Source organism: Lynx rufus, unplaced genomic scaffold, assembly GCF_022079265.1.
Source record: "Lynx rufus isolate CCGP_SWC_20201006 ecotype Redwood Valley unplaced genomic scaffold, mLynRuf1.p SCAF_9, whole genome shotgun sequence".
NCBI classification, from domain to species: Eukaryota; Metazoa; Chordata; class Mammalia; order Carnivora; family Felidae; genus Lynx; species Lynx rufus.
In genome coordinates this window covers 7,913,922-7,921,434 of record NW_025814897.1, presented here as the reverse complement: position 1 = coordinate 7,921,434, position 7,513 = coordinate 7,913,922, and the positions used below count along the sequence as shown (strand labels likewise).

Below are 7,513 nucleotides of genomic sequence, written 5' to 3'. Positions count from 1 at the left end.
CCTGTTCCATTGATAGGCCTATTTTTGTGTCAGTACCATACCGCTTTGATCACTACAGCTTTATAATGTAACTTCAAGTCTGGAATTGTGATGCCTCCAGCTTTGCTTTTCCTTTTCAAAACTGCTTGGGCTACTTGGGGTCTTTTGTGGTTCCATACAAATTTTATGATTATTTGTCTAGTTCTGTGAAAAATTCTGTTGGCATTGTGACAGAGATTGCATTAAATCTCTAGAGTGCTTTAGCTAGTACAGACATTTTAACAATGTTTGTTCTTCCAATCCATGAGCATGGGCTGTCTTTCCATTTCTTTGGGTGGTCTTGAATTTCTTTCATCAGTGTTTTATAGTTTTCAGAGTACAGGTCTTTCACCTGTTTGGTTAGGTTTATTCCTAGGTATCTTATCATTTCTGGTGAAGTTGTACATGGGATTGATTCCTCAATTTCTCTTTCTGCTGCTTCATTATTGATGTACAGAAATGCCCAACTAATAGTTACCCAGAGGTGGGGGTGGGGGGGACACGAATGGGTGAAATAGGTGATGGGGATTAAGGAAGGCACTTGTTGTATTGAGCACTGGCTGTGGTATCGAAGTGCTGAATCATCAAATTATACACCTGGAATCAATATAACACTGTATGTTCATTAACTCAAATTTAAATAAAAACTTAAAAAAAAACACTGTCAAGTGTACTCTAAGAAAAAGTCACAGTTTACTTAGGGCGAAATAAACTACACCAAATTGATTTTCTTCACCAAAACTCACAAGCAATATTTTCTGTACTATTTCTAGATAAACCAAGAAGCACTTATTTTTGTAGGGTTTTCAGGTTTTACTTATAAGTCACAAAGAGGCAACAGATAACAGACATGGAAAAAGACAGAAGAAAACAGGCAAATCAGCTTTCAGGACTCATGGACTCTGGTGCTGTCCTGACCATGAAAGAGAAGCATTCAAACTCAACAAAAGAAAGTAAACAGCAACAACCAGAGACAGAACAAGAAAGGCAGGCTGTTCCATTCAAACTGTAACTGCAACCTGTTTCTTCAAGTTCACTTGACAAAGGCAAAAATCTACTCTGAAATCCTTTTTTGGTGAGCTCATATGTTTCTCTCCCTGTCTGGGAATTCCCCTAAACTGTTCATTACACATTTTTAACAACATACTTAAAACTCCTAGTATTCAAAGGTCAGTAGCAAACCTTGTCGTAACATTTTATAAAATGCATTCTTTCCCCCTACACTTCTTCAAAATTCATTTCGTCAAAGAACTGATAACCTAATACCCGGTTACTGGTTCTACAGCGGCAATGAATGCTACAACTAGAATGAGGACTAAAGCAAATTCTAAATGCCAGGAGCAGAGATCTCACAGAAGTGTGGCACTTTTAATGCTATCTTCTGGAAGAACAGTTAGGTCTTCAAAGTGAGAGAGTTCAAATGGGAGCCATTTAAATAGGCAGATTATCAATGACTAATGTCCTGAATGGGAGGCCCATAGGTCAAGATATTCAGTAATGAAGGGGCCTACCTACCTACACCTACAGCTTTTCTGGAAGCTGCTTTGAAATTTCTTTGAGATTTTTTCAGATATCACATATAAGCGAAAGCCTACTTTTAAAGTCTCTTAGGTATTTTCACTCGTTTCTGAATTACCTGTAGGAAGCTCTGATTTAGTTGTGCTGACTTTGATGTGTATGTGTCCATCATTATTAAATTCAGATCATGTTTCATGTCAAAACTTAGGTTAAGCAAAGCCAAGTTACCTCACCTTTGGTTTGTCAAAGTGTTCCTCCGGTGTGCTTTGAGACACTTCACCTAATTTTTATAGCCTTCAGTCTCAACCTTCATCACAGAAATAAATACATATGACCTTCAGCCATGCATAAACACTAGGGAAAAAACTGACACCTGGCAGACAGAGGGCGTCATAAATGGGGGGTGGAAGCTCCATATCTTCCCTTCCACGTTCTTCCCACTTGACTCTTTTACAAGGCAGCTGAGCTGAGAGCAGGTCAAGATTATGCAAATCCCCCCATGTTCAAGCCAGCATGGTGCTCCTCCGATGTTGTAAATGTGAGCCGTCCCATGACAAAGGGTATCGGAGAGAAGCATTTAAGAGTTTTCAGGTACTGTCTGAGACTCTGTCTTTCTGTTCCTGAACAATGTGCTCCAGGGTTGGAACTCTTAGTCTCCTCAGGAAATCTCAGACCTTAGCTGACACTCCTGGTTATCTTGCTGGGCTCTACGGAACTTTCCGGGAAGTTTCAACTAACTATCAGGCTTCGGTGCCAAATGTGTGGCTTCCGCAAACCAAAATCCGTGGTGACCTTCAATATATTCCATCAATTCACTTAGTGAACAAAGCAGGGAAGTCAAGTGACCGGCTGCAAAGAAAACATCAGAGGTCTGCCCCCGGAGATTTTCCCCAAGGCTCTTGTAAAAGAACATGTTTAAGAACCACAACACTAACAAGAATCTGTTACTGCACTACAGACTACAAATGCCCGGACATCTACACACTTACCCCACCTAATATTTGTGTCACTATACTATCTGAACATAAAACAGGTGCTTGTAGGAGGTCCACTAAAATTTCAAAAGCGTCATTCCTGCCTGTCCACTGAGGATGGCCAATTTCCTTCTGTTCTTTGACCCTTTCCTCATTGTTCTGAAAGAGGACAGAAATTACACTGCCACACTCCAAAAGCAGGTGCAGCGGCTGATGGGAAAAAATGAGCTTTCTCAACTGTTCCTAATGCAATGCAAAAGATATTCCCATAAAGTCTATTGCTTTTTCCAAACACCGCGTCATTTAAGGCGCCGGCGGAACAGAGGGTGTAGATAGCTTGGAGGCAATCGTTGGAAAGTCTAGAGGCAACAGCTTCAATTTTGGAAGAAACTCCACCGGACGCAATGTAAGCCTGGCTATGATGATGTCCCGTGTTTAATCCCCACTTCTCAGCACAGCGTGAAGACGCACAGCCAAAATGTCTGCGCCGGCTTCCTGAGGTAGGAAGCCCCCAAATCTCTCTCTCAGGTTAGGAGATTTGTCGACAAACTTCACCAACACAGGCAGCTGCTCTTCTCCTGCTATGTCCACCACGTGGTCAGTGAGAATAGAAGAGAAGTGAGCGTCTCCCGCTTCCCTGAGGGTTTCTTCCGGAACGCAGCTCTCACAGGTCTAGCACCTGTATCTGCTCTTAACCGCCATGGTCTCAAAAAGGCTCTTCAGCATCTCTTCACTGGAATCTATCCAGCACTCGGGCAGGGCAGGGAAGTTCTTAGGAGTAGAGAACTTCCAAAAAAAAAAAAAAAAAAAAAGGAGTAGAGAACTTCCATGATGCCAGCAGCGTCTTGTCCATCCAGAGGGAGACAGGTTTTGGTTTCCCATAAGAATCCAAATTTCAAATGAAGATTTTGAGTATTCGGTGTTTTCCTTCTCTTTAAGGATTAATTTGAAGGGAAAGGTCTTCATCCTCTTCTTGACCCCTTTCTTCTGCACTGAGGCTCTGAGCATTGCTGCTGTTTCTCCATGTTTCTGTTCCTGCTTCGACGTTTCATCCATTTTCTTTTTCTGTTACAGTGTCCTGATTTCACCCTCACTCAATTCTTTGTCTTCTGTGTCTACTTTGTGGACTGTTCAAATGTCTAGTAAGATCAAATACTGTTGGTATTGCATTATCTCGAAGAACCACCCTCTAAAGACTAGTTGTACAGATCATCCAGGTCTCAACGTGTTTGACACGTAATCGATAACGTTTATTTACTTGATCGGCTGTTTCATCTTCTACGTTTGCTCTCCTTACAATGATCCACCCACCTCTGGCATCTGGCATGTTCGGGCAGGAACCTGAGGAAGGCCAGGTCTGACTGTCTGTCCACACGCACTGGGGGGCAGCACAGAAGCTGAGCATCTTCGCTGCCCCCCGGCCGGCCCAGCCCTCTCCTCCCCACCACCTCCAAGCAGCTGCCTGCCTGTCCTGGGCTCAGCAGGTGCCTCAAGTTAACGCTTTTCTTCTTAGGGATTTGACTAGGTAACACCAAGAAACTGACTTTTCTCCTCCTTTAATGAGAAGTAACAAGCAAACTCCTGGGATTATGATGGCATCACATCTCACAAGAACACTTGCTCTTAGACCGAGATTTCCAGTAAGGGCACTGAAATGTAATACACTGTAATCCATTATTTAAATCAGGTATTATGTCAACAGGAGCTCATTTGTTTTTCAGAAAATTAGCACAATTCAAAATTATTTTCACATCTAACGATAGAAAGTTGCCTTCAAGTTCTTTACCACCATCTAGGAATTAATTCACTAGGAGCAAAACCCAAGACAAATTCAAGAAGGCTAATGTCCCTCCCAGGCCCATAGTTAGCTGTCATTTCAACGGCGACAAGCCAGGAACTCTGTTTAGCTGCACTGTGCATGTGAGAGAGAAAAAAAGAGGGAGAAAGAAGCAGTCTGTGGATCTTCCTGGCCCAGTGACCTGGGTCTACCTCCATTATAACATTTATTACATGCCTGAAATTATTTACCTATATGCACAACTCCTTCATTGGACAGCAAGGCCATGGAAGGCTGTCATCATGTTTGATTTCTCTCTGTACCGTCTAGAATAGATGCGTCATAAATGAAGGCCTCATATATACTCGCTTCCATTAGTAGCTTTTAGCCTCCTTCCAAAAGTTGTGCAAAGATCTGAACAGATGGATTTGAGTTTTGCTCGTTCCATGTCCTCTGGTTCATCTTTCTGTGGAGGTCACGATGAGGATCAAAATGATCAAAAGAGGAACCAGTAGCAGTCAACAGAGGCAGAGCTCCCAAAGATAAGGTGTGGGGGGGGGGAGTTACATCTGAAAGTGCTTCTTTTTTTTTTTTTTTTTTAATTTTTTTTCAACGTTTTTTATTTATTTTGGGGACAGAGAGAGACAGAGCATGAACGGGGGAGGGGCAGAGAGAGAGGGAGACACAGAATCGGAAACAGGCTCCAGGCTCCGAGCCATCAGCCCAGAGCCTGACGCGGGGCTCGAACTCACGGGCCGCGAGATCGTGACCTGGCTGAAGTCGGACGCTTAACCGACTGCGCCACCCAGGCGCCCCTGAAAGTGCTTCTTAACACGTCCTTACCCCAAACTTGCAGACTAGAGAGAGAGTGACAGGCAAGGAAGTTATCAGCAGAGCAGGGATAGGGGACAGCTGCTGCAGTATATACAGCTTCTGCAAACATGATCCTTCCTAATCCTTGGCACACCGCTACGGGATAGAGAATTATCTCCATTTTAGAGAGGGAGAAGATGAGAGGTTAAATAATTTGTCCAAGAGCACACAAGTGCTAAGGGATGAAGCCAGAATTCAAACCCAAGTCTGCCTGTATCCAAAGCCTGCTCCTTCCATTAATCCAAGGTGTCTCTTCGGAAGATACTACATAGAAAGCCACTGGACTTGTGGATATATCCCCCAGTGTCCAGGTCTCTTGGTCCCAGCGGTGATTCCACTTGGGTGGGTCCCTTGAGCCCTAAAGCCAGGAGGTTCAGGTCTTAGGGCAGAGCTGGTGTGATCTAGGCACTTCCTGGGACCCACAGAGTTAACTTGCTCTCGGCTCAGGTTATGGCTGCTGTGTTTTCAATGATCCAACACCCAGTGGGTGAGCTGTGGTCAGTTTTATACAATGCACCAAGTACTATTATTTGTTTCTATACTGACAATCTGTGTTAAATGCTCTACCAGACCTTATATAGTTTATATGTGTTTATGTGCAGGCCAATTGTCCAAAGGACCTCTTTCTTCCAGCCAGGGCTCTGGCTCTATCTGGGATGTCAAGTGGGACCTTGCTGGAGCCTGAAGTTTTCGTTTTGCACAGCCCATCCTCTCTAAGGATTTGGCACAGAAGCTGTCCTCAGAAGATGTACAGCCTGGAACTGGACGCCTGCCTACTCCTGGCTTATTTCATGGGAAGAACAAAAACCCCAAACACCACCTAACGGAGGAAATGGAATCCGTGAGAATTCAGGAGTAACTCCTGGAAGTGGCCGAGAGCTCACGTTCCTCCTACACCTCCTCTTACTAGAAGCCTCTCTCAACAATCTCATTAAGCTTATCCGTTCTTCTTAAGCATTTTTTAGCATAGCCTTTCTGTGGGCTGCGTGGTCCTAGACAGCAGAACTGACACCAGTGAATGCTAGCTATGGGAACAATTGTGACTGGGGGCAGCTGAGTGGCTCAGTCTGACTCTTGATTTCAGCTCAGGTCATGACCTAATGGTTCATGGGTTCGAGCCCCAGGTCGGGCTCTGTGCTGTGTGAGCTCAAAGCCTGCTTCAGATTCCCTCTCCCTCCCTCTCTGCCTCTCCCCGCTCATGTGCGCACTCACGTGCTCTCTCTCAAAATAAGCTTAATTAAAAAAAAAAAAAAAGTAACAATCGAACCTAAGACCAAACTTCCAAATAACTCCAGGTGAATGGGGGAAGTTATTGAACTGGAAGAGATTTGAGATCAAATTCTATTAACTTCTGGGGCGCCTGGGTGGCGCAGTCGGTTAAACGTCCGACTTCAGCCAGGTCACGATCTCGCGGTGCGTGAGTTCGAGCCCCGCGTCAGGCTCTGGGCTGATGGCTCGGAGCCTGGAGCCTGTTTCCGATTCTGTGTCTCCCTCTCTCTCTGCCCCTCCCCCGTTCATGCTCTGTCTCTCTCTGTCCCAAAAATAAAATAAAATAAAATAAAATAAAATAAAATAAAATAAAAATTCTATTAACTTCTAAAGTCAAAGTCCTAATTCCATGATTTTAGATTTTCAAATGTAACCAGTTACCTTGCAGGGGCTGAGGACAGGGGAGATGGGAGAGCTAAGTTTTATCGAAATCTTCCTGCTTGGAGGACTGTGACCTAGTGGTTCTCTCAGTGAAGAATCCTGAAAAGTCCAGCATGGCCCTGACTGCCTGAAGAAAGGTCTGCGAAGGATCGGAAACCAAATGGACTTCAAGGGGAACGGTTTCTGAGAGGAGCAAGTCAGTGAAGCATCAGTTACCTTGAGCTCAATCCTGACTCTCTAACCCAGAAAGTAAGACAAGCCCATCCCACCTCCACTCCCCACAAATGAAATAAATTTCTAATGGTAGACTCACCATTTCTGAGTCCCTGATGCTAGAGCTGAGGCTGACTTAAAATCAGAAGCTTGCAGAACAAGGATGAGGGGTGCAGGGAGGTTAGGAACGGGCAGACAGCACAGTAAAGGTATAGAGCAGGCTGGGACTAGGCTGAATCTCGTGGGCACTGGATTCCCACCGCAGACCTGCACACCATGCCCCACCCTGAAGCAGCAGGCCCACTCAACATAAGAGATAACCACCACCCGCACCTCGGCTTTGCCGAAGGTCAGTCCTACCCCAGTGTCTGCAAAGGTACAAATAACCTGATCACATGCTCTTCCTCCCGTCCTCCCCATCTCCCAGGCTCCACGGACACCAGTGTGGGAAAGTATGTGACACTACATATAAGGCTTTCAATGTCTAAAT

General features: G+C 44.7%; 1 pseudogene; it reads right to left on the bottom strand.

The window, feature by feature from the left end:
- Positions 1-1,625: 1,625 nt before the first annotated feature.
- Positions 1,626-3,915, bottom strand: LOC124504801 (52 kDa repressor of the inhibitor of the protein kinase-like; annotated as a pseudogene).
- Positions 3,916-7,513: the final 3,598 nt, after the last annotated feature.